This window comes from Choloepus didactylus, chromosome 2 (assembly GCF_015220235.1).
Source record: "Choloepus didactylus isolate mChoDid1 chromosome 2, mChoDid1.pri, whole genome shotgun sequence".
Taxonomy (NCBI): domain Eukaryota; kingdom Metazoa; phylum Chordata; class Mammalia; order Pilosa; family Megalonychidae; genus Choloepus; species Choloepus didactylus.
In genome coordinates, this window is record NC_051308.1 from 555,968 (window position 1) to 570,640 (window position 14,673).

The following is a 14,673-nucleotide window of genomic DNA, read 5'->3' on the forward strand; positions in this document are numbered from 1 at the left end:
AAATAAATGGAAGGACATTCCATGTTCATGGATTGGAAGACTGAATATTGTTAAGATGTCAATTCTACCCAAATTCATTTATGTATTCAATGCAACCCCAATCAAAATTCCAACAGCCTACTTTTCAGGAATGGAAAGGCCAACTATAAAATTTATTTGGAAGGTAAGAGCCCCTGAATGGCCAAAAATATCTTGATAAGGGAGAAAGAAGTTGGAGGCCTCCCACTTCCTGACTTTAAAGCATATTTCAATGCTACAGTGGTTGAAACATCATGGTGCAGGCATAAAGATAGACATATTGATCAATGGAATCCAACTGAGAGTTCAAAAATAGACCTGCACATTTATGGTCAATTGATTTTTGACAAGGTTACCAAGTCCATTCAACTGGGACAGAACATTCTTTTCAACAAATGATACTGGGAAAACTGGATATCCATATCCAAAAGAATGAAAGAAGATCCTGATCTTATACCTTATTCAAAAATTAATTCAAAAGGGATCAAAGACCTACGTATAAAAGACAGGACCATAAAACTTCTAGGAGAGCATGTAGGGAAGTTTCTTCAAGATCTTGTGGTAGGTGGTAATTTCTTAGACTTTATACCAAAGCACAAGCAAATGAAAGAAAAAATAAATAAATGTGACCTTCCCAAAACTGAATATTTTTGTGCTTTAAAGGATTTTGTAAAAAAGGTGAAACAGCAGCCACTGAATGGGAGAAAATATTTGGAAACCTCATATCTGATAATGGTTTGCTATCCAGAATATATAATGAAATCCTACAACTCAATAATAAAAAGACAAACAACCCAATTTAAAAATAGGCAAAACACTTGAAAATAGATATTTCTCCAAAGGGAAAATACAAATGGCTAAAAAGTACATGAAAAGATGTTCAATTTCACTAGCTATTAGGGAAATGCAAATCAAAACCACAAGATATCACTTCACACCTACCGGAATGACCATTGTTAAACAAACAGAAAATTTCAAGTGTTGGAGAGGATGTGGAGAAATAGGAACACTTATTCACTGCTACTGGGGATGTAAAATGGTACAGCTGCTATGGAAAACATTTGGCAAGTTCTTCAGGAAGTTAAAAATGGAACTGCCATATGATATGGCAATCTTACTACTAGGTATATATTCAGAAAAACTGAAAACAGTGACATGAACAGACATTTGCACACTGATGTTCATAGTGGCATTATTCACAATTTCCCAAAGATGGAAATAACCCAAGAGTCCATCAACCGATGAATGGATAGACAAAATGTGGTGTATATATATGACGTAATATTATTCAGCCATATAAAGGAATGATGTCCTGATGCATGTGATGACATGGATGAACCTTGAGGGCATTATGTTGAGTGAAATAAGCCAGACACAAAAAGAGAAATATTGTATGATCTCACTAATATGAACTAAATATAATGAGCAAACTCTTGGAGTTAATATCTAGAATATAGGTTACCAGAAGATGGAAGTAGGATAGAGAATGGGTATCTGATGCTGCTTAGTTTGTGCAGAATTTTTAATATGGTTGATTGTTAATTTTGGATTTGGGTAGAGGGGGTGGTGGCACATTACTGTGAGTGCAATTAACAGTGCTGAATCATGTGTGCAACTGTGGTTGAATGGGGAAATTTATCGTTGTGTATTGTCACAAAAGGAAAGCTAGAGGATGAAACATGGGACTGTATAACATAGTGTACCCTGCAGTGGGTGATGAAGGTGGTTAATAGTTCAAATATAAGAATGCTCTTCCGTGAATTAGAACAAATGTATGTCACTATTACAAGTTGTTGATAGGGTGGTATATGGGAAAAACACACCTAATGCAAACTATGGACCATAGTTAACAATATCTTAATGTTCTTCCATCTATTACAATAAAGGTACCACACCAATGCTAAGTGTCAATAATAAGGGGGAGGTACAGAGGGTATGGGGTTTTTCTTTTTAAAGCAATGAAAATGTTCTAAAATTGATTGTGGTGATGAAAGCTCAATTCTGTGATTATACTGAGAGCCATAGATTGTACACATTGGACGGATTGTATAGTGTGTGAATAAAACTGCTTTAAAAAAAAGTATGCTGTGCATAAAATTGCTCAAAAACTAGTATCCAAAAGTGATTGGGAAAGCCATATGGACCACACTTCCCTTTGTCCAGTGTATGGATGGATGAGCAGAAAAATGGTGGCAAAAAACAAAGGCACCTAGTGTTCTTTTCTACTTTAATTGCTCTTTTTCACTTTAATTTTTATTCTTATTATTTTTGTGTGTGTGGTAATGAAAATGTTCAAAAATTAATTTTAGTGATGAACACACAGCTATATAGTGCTACTGTGAACAACTGAATGTACACTTTGTATGACTGCACAGTATGTGAATATATCTCAATAAAATTGAATAAAAAAAAAACTAGTTATCCAGCTAAGCAAATAAGTCATTCATTTATTGGCAAACAAATGAAGTTCTGACATACAGATTTGTTCTTTTACTTTTGTCTTCCTCATTAACATGAAGAAAAATATAAACTAACATGCATGTTGAAACTATACTCATTTGTTTGTTGCAATGTAGTTTGGTTCAGCAAAAGCAAAAATTAAGGAAAGCTTTCTTTAAGAATCCATTGGCTCTGTGGAATTTACAAAAAAAAAAGAGTACAGTACTACATTTTATTATTATTTATAAATTGTGTGTTATCCATCTTTTATACTGGTAAACTTGATAATAAACTTATGTATGCATATACATGCATTTACAAGAAACAGTGATTTATTACAAAAACAGTCTGCCCCTCCCTCAAAACTGAACTTTCCTGTACATTTTATAATCATTTGTTTTCTGTACAAACAGTACAATAATCTTAGTTGATGAGGAAATATAAGGAAAGTAACTGATCCTAAAGACTAATCCTCAGTTTGGATAATTTCTTACTTGGGAGAATCCCACTCAAGTTGAACAATTTGCTGTAAAAAGGAGCAAAAATTATATTCAGATAATCAACATGCAGGAAAATGGAAGCATTTAATATAGGTAAAAGTATGCCTTTCTTTTTAGTCATTTTTTTTTTGGTCTTGGCTGCTAAAGTGAAATGTGTCCATATGTCCATACTACCTTTCCTAAAATGTTATAACCAAAAATACAATCTTTGTTCCTAATGAACGTGAAATGTTTGAGTTTCTTGGTAACAAGTCATGCTACCTTTAAATCTTTTCAAAAGAGCCAAAATCCCATTCTGCACAGAGTCAGAAACAGGTTTTGTTCCACATTTTAAAAATGTTCTTTAAAGGATATTGTGGCAATAATATTTAAAATAATATCAGTTAAAATGGATCTTAATTCAGAAAATAATTTTTCAAAAAATAATTACAAACCCATTCAGAGATAGAACTAGCAATAAATTCTCAAAGGTGTCCATTGGAATATTTGTAATGCTAGCATTAAAGCAAGTTTATATTAGCTTCCTTTCCATAATTTAAATGCTGGTTTGCTAAACTCCCAATTTTCTTGATCTGTTGCCACTCTATTTTACCTGTGATTTCCTTCCTTCTTATAGGCCCCTTAGAACACTAGAAGGAGGATAAACTAATAGGAAGCAAAATTTGAATTTGTCAATTTTGATAGTTGTTTGCAATTCTGATTCAAATAGCTGAATTTAAATTCTTGATAAACTTGGGACTGTTTTTCACGCACTTGAACTATGTGTGCTATTCCTTGTGAGTTTCCACTTTGTAAGGACAATGTATACCCTCCTGCACAAGTATTAAGAAATGAAATATACTGTTGCTTTTTTTCAAAAACCAAATTAAGCAGACACTTATGGAAAACCTAATAGCAGTCATTATTGGGACTCAATCCTTTCCTTCTCACAATTTCTCACTGCCAACCAGTGGGGTCTTGCACAGGGCAGAATATATTGAGGGCTCCCCACTCTGCAGCCCACTCGGGTTCCATTGCTATCACCATTACTGAAGGCTCCATGGGTCTTGGGAGAAGCTTCCCAGCCTTGGTGCCACTCTTGGGCAGAGACCAGTCACTAGGGCCTTTGCAGGTCCTCCACCCTCCCTCAGTGCTAAAAGTCAAAATATAACTACTGTTCCCTTGTTCTCTTGATTAATCATTTTCTCTTGTCCCTTCTCTTCTTTCTCAGCCCCCAAACTGGGTACATGTTTCTCTCTCTTTCCCTTATCAACTCCCTAAATTATTTCACATTTCAAAACCAAAAGCCAGAAAGAGAGGTTGGTCTGCAGGAAACTTCCATTTGTCAATGAAACACAAATTGCCTGAGGAAGGAAAATCCCAAAGTCCATCTCTACCCTTTCCTGCAACGTGGATGCATTTTCATAGCTACAACCACCTACAAGCTCAAGAGCAGCACATGGCCTAGTCAAAGGGAAGTATTCTTTCATTTGCTGGCCAGTTAAACATTTCCAGCTCATGACTTCCATTCCCTTCTCAGGCCCTTCCACATCACCCTCTTTCTGGCTCTCCTAACTTCAAGGGCACCTGCCATGTCCACCCATGTCAGGGCAGTGAGGGCCAAGTGAGTCACTTACCGGACTGGCCCTGGGTTGTCTTTCAAGGCTCTGGTTATTGCCACAAGCACCACTGTGTCATACGTACCCCATGGGCAAGACTTTGCATCCTGGAAAAAATAAAAATAAATACATTACCCAAGGAATTCTTAACTTTAGTTAGTCCAGGTTGTCTAATTTACCTCAGGCTACTACCACATAAAGCCCTGCTCCAGCCCCTCATAAGGAGGCACTACCGCTCTTTGCTTTCAATGTTTGTCTTGCTTCTGAGGACTCCACCTCTCCTCAATGACTCAGCTCCACTGTGTTATTTGGAGTTACTTGTTATTAATGGTGTAAACCTTTATAACAACTCTTGGAAAACCTGGACAAAGACTTTGAAATTCAGTGGGTTATGACCATGGGAATCTCGGAACACTGTTGGCAAGTGAAAGGGGGAGTGTCCGAGTTTCTAAAGGTGCTGTAACAAAGTAACACAAACTGGGAGGCTTGAAACAACCAAATGGATTGCCTCTGTTCTGCAGACTAGAGGTGTGAAATCAAGGTGTCAGCAGAGCCATTCTCTATCTGAAGCCTGCAGGGAAGAATCTGTTCCATGACTGTCTTTTGTCTTCTGGTGGTCACTTCCCAGCAAGCCACAGTATTTTGTACTTTCATCATCACATGGCTGTCTTCCCTCTTCTGTCTGTGTCCAATTCTCTCCTTCTTATAAGAACACCAGTCATATTAGATGATGGGCCAACCCTAATCTAGTTTGGCCTCATCTTAACTAACCACATCTTCAAAGATCTTATTTCCAAGTAGAGTCATGTGCACAGGACCATGGGTCAGAATTTGAAATTGTCCTTTTGGGGACACAGATCAAACCTTGACAGGGTACTGATGATTACACTGGGACAAGGGTCAAGGAGAACTATCCTGGGCAAACTGAAATGGATGATCGCTTTCATGATGATGGACACTTTTTCTTTATGTTTCCTATGACTGATCTCAACTTTCCCTTAGCGTCTGTTACTGCTGATAAGTTGAAAAACTTAATTTTGTTATTTAAGAATGAGTTAGTCTACTCAGATTTAAAACTTAACCCTGTTATTTGTTTTCCTGAATCATTTGCTTTGTTTTGTTTGAAATGTTGTGTTCTGCTGTTGTTGTTTGTTTGTTTTTTAATTTTTCTATAAAGTTTAAAAAAATAAAAAAAGAACAATCAAGTGAATAAGATGATCATTCAGTGGATACCAGTCAGCTCTTTCCCCAGCCACTCTGTCACTGCCCAATGGGCTCATGAACAAAGTGGTCATGGTGGTAGGGATGGAGGTTATGCATGGGTTCAGCAACATGGGCTTCTACTCACCAAGGCTGACCTGGCCACATCCACTGCTGAATGCCCAGTCTGCCAGCAGCAGAGACCCACACTGAGTCCCTGATATGGCACCATTCCCCAAGGAGATCAACCTGGTGGCAGGTTGATTACACTGGACCACTTCCGTCACGGAAGGGGCAGTGATTTGTTGTCACTGAAATAGACACATACTCTGGATGTGGGTTTGCCTTCCCAAATGCTATGCATTTCTGGATCTATAAAATAATCCTGTTGAACATTCTATACTCCTAGAGCATCAAATGCCTGATATCTACCCCATTTCTATCTCCTGATAACCTGTGTTCTCAGCTGTTAGCTCTCAAAGTTTGCTCATTAATGCTACTTAATATTAGTGGGATCTTAAAGTATTTGTCTTTTTGTTTTCGGCTAATTTCATTCAACATAACATCCTCAAGGTACATCCACATTATTGTATGTTCTATGACTTTGTTCTGTCTTACAGCTGCATAATATTCCATCATGTGTATTTACCACAGCTTGTTTATTTACTTCACCATTGCCTTCCCCACACAAAATGTTTCTGCCCAAACTACCATCTGTGGACTTACAGAATGCCTTATCCACCATCGTGGTATTCCACACAGCATTGCTTCTGACCAAGGAATCCACTTGCCAGCAATGAAGGGAGGGAATGGATACATGTTCATGGAATTCTCTGGTCTTACCATGTTCCCCATCATCTAGAGGCAGCTGGGTTGACAGAATGGTGGAATGGCCTATTGAAGACTCAATTATGGTTCTAACTAGGTGGCAATACCTTGCAGGGCTGGGGCAGTGTTTTCCAAGAGGCTGTGTATCCTCTGAATCAGAGTCCACTCTATGGGGCTGTTTCTCCCATAGCCAGGAATCATGGGTCCAGGAATCAATGGGGTGGAAATAGGGGTGATGCCACTCACTATCACTTCTAGTAATCCACTAGGAAAATTTTTGAAAAAAAAAACTTAACCCTGTGTCTCTGGACAAACAAACTGCTTCAGGCTCTCAGAGACTATCACCCATCTTTCCTCCTTCCCTTCTCCTGGAACATCTGGGTGCTGGAAGAATTTTCCTGAAGACAATGCATTTAGCTGGGGGTCCTCTGGTGCAAGGGCTGTTTGGCAGCCCCTGCTGTTCCTGCTGGCTTTGGCTGATAGGCAGCACATCTCTCTGGGTTCCTAGGTATTGAGCAGATGCAGTGAGGGCACCACTATTTGTTTTCAGGATTTTCAACAGCCAGTGGTCACCAGCTCTGCTGACTGGCTCATCCTGGCCCACAGGCTGCAGCTTCTCTGAGGCCACCTCTGTTTAGTAGCAGCCACTCCAGAGGGTTCAACACTCAGCATCAGCTTCAGAGTCCTCTTGACTTCCTCTGGAGCACTTCTTGCTGGGTTCACTCCCAGGAAAATTCTGCATCCCTGTCAGGGCAGGGGTTCATCTGACTCTCCAGACACCAAATATGGGCACTGGGTGGAAAGGGGTGGCAGGAGGAGCTTCCCCACCTGTTACCTCCATGATACAGTACTGTTCTTTTTACTCCATCAGTTACCTCACTCACTGTTTTAAGGGATTTACCTATTGTGGTAGTTTGGAGCTGTATGTACCCCCAGAAATGATCATGTTCTTTTAATCCATTCCTGTGGGTACAGACCTATTGTAGGCAGGACCTTCTGATTAGGTTATTTCAGTTGAGGCCTGCCCCAGAATGGGTCTTAATCCTTTTAGCGGAGTACTTCATAAGAGGACTCTGAGTCTTTATTTATTTATTTATTTATTTATTTATTTATTTATTTATTTATTTATTTTTCTTTGTTAACCACAAGTTTGCTCTTCTCCCAAACCTCTCCATATTTTCAATCTTCTTTATTTTATTTTATCATTATTGGGTGGGTTTTATTTCCACCAAATTTCTCTCTCTGATTTTTCCCCTGTATTGCTTTGGTGATTCAGTTCCTGGGTTCCAAGTGTATAGTTGCCAGATTTTTACTGCTGTTTACCATAAAACTCTGCCCAGTCGCTGGGCTGTGAAAAAGCAGATGCAAAATTTCTCCTGCTGCTGCCCAGCTGTGTCCCATCAAAGCCAGAGTTAGAGAAGCATATGTTTTCCCCACATGCCAATATGAATTAGCTATGGCCTATAGCTATACCTTCCATGGGATGACCCACAGTCATCATTTATACCCTCTTATTTGTTTAAATAAAGTTAGTTTTATTCTCAGTCTGTTTGAACCACCATATTGCTACTGTATCAAGAATATTTTCTATATCTCATTTCACTGATTTTAAAAAAAGACTTTTTATTGTGGTAACATATATACAATTCAAAATTTCTTATTTTAACCATTTCAAGTGTACAACTCAGTGATATTAATAACATTCCCAATATTGTACTGCCATCACCAACATTCATTACCCAAACTTCTTCATCACCCCAAATAGAAGATTTGTACCCATTAGGTAAATAACTCCCAATCCCCTGCCACCCTTCACTCTCAGGCCCTGGTGATAACCTCTAATCTGTTTTCTGACTCTATGAATTTGCTTATTCTAGGTATTTCATGTAAGGGAAATCATACAATATTTGTGCTTTTGTGTCTGGTTTATTTCACTCAACATGTTGTCTTTAAGGTTGATCCACATTGTAGTATGCATCAGTACTACATCCTTTTATTGCTGAATATTATTCCATTGCATGAATATACCACATTTATCCATTTGTCTATTGATGGATGTTTGAGTAGTTTCCCATTTTGACTGTTGTGAATAATGCTGCTGTGAACATTGGTATTTTCTGCTGATTTTTTTTTAATTAGAGAAGTTGTGGGTCTATGGAACAATCAAGCAGATGAAAAGATGTTCAACATCATTAGCTATTAGGGAAATGCAAATCAAAACCATGATGAGATACCATTTCATATCCAACAGAATGGCTACCATTTTAAAAATGGAAAATTAAAAGAGGATGTGAAGAAATAGGAACACTCACTCGGTGGTGGGAATGTAAAATGTTGCAGCTCCTGTGGAAGATAGTTTGGCAGTTCCTCAGGAAGCTGAGTATAGAACTACCATATGCCTGACAATCCCAATTCTAGGTATATACCCAAAATAATTTAAAGGAGGGACTCTAACAGATATTTGCACACTGATGTTCTCAGTGGCATTATTCTCAATTGCCAAAAGTCGTAAGCAACCCAACTCCAGTAGCTCTGTTTGGCTTCTTTTCCAAATTTCCATGTCTAGTTTACTAAGATTCTCATTTAGTTTATTCATTGTTTTTCTGATATCCTTTAGCTCTTTCTCTGCATTTTCCTTTATCTCCTTGAGCATTTTTAAGATCATTTTTTAAAGTCTTTGGTATGTACACAATCTGGTCTTCTTCTCTGGTGTTTCCTGGGCTTTTATCCTCTTCCTTTGGATGGGCCATCATTTCCAGTTTCTTTGTCTTGTACTCTTTTGTCACGTTACTATACATTTTAATATTTTAACATATTAACTCTGGGATTTATTCCCTGAGATGTCTGTTTCTTGATGTTGTCACCAGCTGGTGATAAGACAGAGATTTTCTTGAGCTTCAGCCCTCCTATCAGGAAGGTCTGCCCAAGATGAATGCAGTATGTAGGGTTTTCCCTGCCTTTCTGGGCCTCTGTCTTGTCCTGGGATGTGCTTTTTAGTTGTTTTGGAGTTCCACTCTTTACAGGAATTTGAATGTCCCCTCAGTTTCTCAGGAGACAGACCTCCCTCTCCCAGGTGTTCAAGGCAGGCACACCTTTGCCACAGGCTGTCTGCCTCTATGCATTCTCACATTTCTTTTGTCTCCAGCTCCCTTAGCCTGGATCACAAATCCTAGCAGTGGAGGCATGCCGAGAGTATTTCCTAAGTCAGTCTTTCACAGCTAGAACAGGGCCAGTGACCCAAGAAGGGGGTGCATACCAACTCCAAACTGCCCTGGGGAGGGGATCAGAGAGGTTGTCTGGATCTTCTTCCATGGCTCCCCCAAATTGAGCTTTCTTGATCTGCTCAGCAAATGCAACCCTTCAGCTAACTGTTCCCCACAGTCTGAGGGAACACAGAGTCTTTAAGTTTCCTCAGCCATAGATTGGAACAATAGCTACCTTCAGAGTCGGGCCCCCGGTGATCCAAATTTAGTATTCAAAAGAGTGATCAGCCAGTGCCCACCCCTAATCTTGGGATTTTTGTGTCCCTGTCTCTCAGCAGTGAGCTAGCCAAGGCATAGACCCCACAGGGGCCTGCTGCAAGGGTGGGGGAAGAGCACTGGTAACTGCCATATGGAGAGAGCAATTTACCAGTCTTTGCTCTTCCCTAGATGATGTACAGTGCTCTACTGGCCTCTGGAGTTTTGAAATACTTGTTTCAGATAGTTACTGCCTGTTTAATAGTTATTCTGGTGGAAGGACTGAAATCCTGGAGCTCCCTACTCTGCCATCTTTTCACAGTCCTCCACTTCCATTGATCTTTATATAATTTTTATCCTAACCTTCAGGTATAGTGAGCCCACATAGGGTTTTTTAAGTACATAGGGTCTGGTCCCTTATCAAGACAAACAGCATTGGCATGCAAGGCTTGGCTAGAATTAGGACACCCAGGACCTGGTCAGGGGACAGAAGTGGTGTTCTATGAAAAGAAGAGAGAGAGAGAGAAGAGGCAGCATCCTGGGGAGGAAAACAAAACAAAAGTCCAGTAGAGCCAGAAATCCAATGAGGACAAGTAGTGAAAGAATCCATGTGGTTGGATTTGGGAAGAAATCAGGTAACATTAACAGGTAATGTGCACATCCATGTTCTCATTTGATTCTTAGAGCTTACACAGAAAGGAAGGACAGACCCACGCAGTCTGACCAGAGACTGGACACCTCAAATCTATGCTCTGCTTCCTCCTGTTTTACAGGCTTTGACAGGCTACTGGGGGTCATCATCCATTTTCTGGTGCATAGGAAGCCAGATTTGCAACATATTCCATTGGTTCTCAGGGACCTCCTTTGGACATTTGCAAACCTCTACTAAGTTTGGGCCACAGACCTGGGAATTCCCCTGAGCTGGAGGGGGGCTGCTGCAGGGGCATTTTATAGGATATCTGTAGAATGGGCTGTAGGTCCTTCTTATGCACATAGTTTCAGTCAGGATGATTTTTTTTTAAATAAGTTTACTTGTGCTTTTGCTTGTGTCATGGCCCCTTAGAATGCTCATTTTATTGCCTTGTGGTTATTATTTTTCTTCTATATTAAATGAATATTGTTATTTTTCTTTCTGACTGCTTATTTTCTTCCCTTTTTTGGGTGCAATTTCCTATGAAATACAGAATTTCCTAGTATTTTTCTTCATATGCTTAGGCTCCTTTTTGAGCTTTCATGTGTTTAACCAAAGCTTTCCTGTTCTCCAAAAGCTTAGGTGTTCACATAGCTATGTTTCTTGACTCACCCCTTTACACTTTTAGCTTTTTTCATGAGTCCAAAAGTCATCCATAATTTTCAACCTGCACTTATTAAGCCAACTGGCCTACTCACCCTGTACGCTGCATCATATTTTGTATAAGGCATCAGGGGCAACCAATAGCTTTTAATCATTTTGTGGGCTTGGATTTTAACACTATGGCTCTTTTTTTTTCAATAAAATGCCAATTCAAGGCAGAAATGTCTTATTAGCAAGAGCAGAAAGCAAAATTCTGTGGAAGTCATCCTTGCCTTGGAAATGGTCCCAAGATAGTTGTCAATAAATGTCTATCTATTTGTTTGGCATCAATGTAAATCAAGCAAAGTAGTTTTCAGAAAATTCCCTTTATTGGGATAATGCTAGACTGAGGAGATTTATACTCAGAAAATAAGCGGCCTTCTGTAACAGAATTCTCAAAAAAAAACTGCCTCCAAAATATTTTGCAACAACAAAATATAGAGCTTCTGCCTGAAAAATAAAATAATTCTGACTTTAATTCCAAGGCCAGGGACACTGCACTGTATACACTACAGTTTATTTTGTGCAAAAGTAAGAGCATGAGTACAAAGGGAACATTTATGAGTGTCAACATGATCAATTTGAGGAAAATAGCAGCTGGAAACTGCAATCCAATTTTTTTCTGCCTAAAAAATCAGTGAACCACAACCATCTAATAAATCAGTGAATTATACACAGATGCCAGGCTCTACAAAAGATGTAATATTATGTTTTGCAAATCATTGCTGTCTCACAGAGATTTTATTACAGTAAGTTCCACTGATTAAAATGTCAGTATAAAACATTGCCTTTCATTCAAACAATGAGTATGGTCCTACCCTCTGTGATGATGGAATGTGAATAATGAGATTGTGGGCATAGCCCACATGTTAGTGAACAACAAAAAGAATCAGACTGCTCAAAGGAAATTAAAGAGCTGGTGGAGCACAACTGGGGGTCTTGGGCTTACTTCCCCAAAAAAAACTGTGGGAGTAATTCCCAATACCTCAGATGCTGCCCTTGGTGTGTTTCCATGGCAACTCCAAGGCCCTGCCTGGGAATAATCACTGCAGCTACAGAATGAGTATTCCTCTGAATGGAGAGCCAAAAAAGTAATTATGTAAATAAAAAATAATTGCATACTTAACTTTTTAATTTTTAAAGCCATTGAGTTCTTCCTGAGGCCTGACTGCCTAGGGTATCATTTGCATGGCATGGCAAGTTCCCCTTTATATTCTGTAGTTGGACCTTTTCAGGATATAACCAAGCAGAAGTTTTCTGACTTCACAACAGGGCTGGCTAGGCTTCCACCTGGGTTCCATAAGAACCTAAGGATGAGTTTGTGTCAGAGGAAAAAGCTTCTTTGAGGAGGGTATGGAATAGGTCCCAGCAATGACAGATCAGATAAAATATTAATATAAAATTTGCCCTGGCCCCCCTTTTGGACATTACACCTTTAGCTTTACAGTCTTTACTCCATTTTCTGCAGCCTTTAACTGCCAGGCAACAAAAAGGAGATCTGGGTCTTTGGCCTCTTTCCTCATTCTAAGGGAAAACTCAGCTGAACATCTATAGTAGCCCTAATCATCAATAATCAGAGCTGCTGGGCTCAATGCTTGACTCCAGACTGGTGTGGACATTTCTCCAGGCACTTCCTGACAGAAGGAACAACGGCCACATAATGATCTCTTTGTCAGCTTCTACAGCTGGTATCAGCACTGACAGCCCCAGAAGCCTGTAAGAAGAAAAGTACCATATTACTGATCTTCACATTTGGGGGGGGGGGTGGTATTTTCTCCCATACCTACAAATGTCACAGGAAATCCAAGATGAGACAGCATTTTTAGGTGTCTTCTGGATAATGACTGCCCCTATGTCAAGCCTCATGACACATGCAGAATGCATTAAACATTATCATCAGATTTTACAGATGGGGCACAGATGTTCAGTGACTCTCACCAAGGGTAAGCAACCTGTTGTAGGTGATCTAGAGAGAAAACACAAGGAATCTGAAATCTTACTCTTTGCTTTCCTCCTTGATCCTTGAATACCAATTTTGGCAACAGAATGGAGAATGTGTTTTGACTTCTTTACCCACATCAAGGTCTGCAGCTCCCCCTGACAGCTCTCACCAATCATTTGTCCATCTGCAGCTGTGCTCACATTGTGACCGAATGGCCTCTTTGCATTGGGAGCAGCTCCACAAAGGATATGCAAGTAGAACAAGGGGAGAGGAATTTGCATGCAATAGACTTTTTTGAGAGTAATCTGTGATATCTTGATATTGATTGACTCATTCTTAATTTTAATGCTCTGATAATTACTGCTTACTCAGAATATTCTTTTCTGTTTTTTTCTCTTTCCTGTTTTCCATTCTCCGAACAAGTATTCTCAAAGACATCTTTAGCCCTGAATATGTTTTGAGATTATTTGATATTGTTTATATAGTACAATATATAGAAATGTAACTTCTTGCATATTAAATTCTATCAGTAGTAACCCTCCTGTAGCTATTCATTTAAACATAAATTTCCCTAGGGAGCTTGAAGTTCATGCTCTTCCAGGACTGTTTTGGTTTGCTAAAGCTGCTGGAATGCAATATACCAGAAATGGTTGGCTTTCAACAATAAGGATTTATTAAGTTATAAGTTTACAATTCTAGGGCCATAGAAATGCCCAATATAAGGCATCAAGAGGAAGATACCTTCTCTGAGCAAAGGCTGCTGGTATTCAGGCTTCCTCTGTCACATGGAAAGGCACATTGTGATGTCTGCTGGCCCTTCTCTCCTGGGTTCTGATTTCAAACCACCTGTCTCCAAATGTCTCTGTGTGTTTCTCTCTCAGCTTCTCTGAGCTCTCTGAGTTTCATCAGTCTTTTATCTTCTGATAGAGGTCTCCAACAAGGGGATTAAGACCCAATTTTAGTGGGCTTTGTCACTCTCCAAGAAACAACTTATTCAAAAGGTCCCACCCTTGATAGGTCTGCCCCCACAAGAATGTATTAAAAGAATATAGTCTTTTCTGGGGTACATAACAGCTCCAAACCAGCACCATGACTTTTCAAAGGTACAGTGAATAAGTGCAATATATATGTTGGTTGGGAAGACAGTATTAGGTTTTGTGTAATGGAAATACTGTGCGTGGATTCACCCAACCCCCACCCCATCTCCATTTCCACCCTAGAAGTGGAAATGTAGTATTCCACCTAACAGTGCTCTGCTGGTAAATGTTGATAATTGGCTTTATGGGGTATTTGCCAATTTCCATGGTACAAATACTAGCACTAGGATTCATTTCAAGCTACCAACAAGATGTCACTG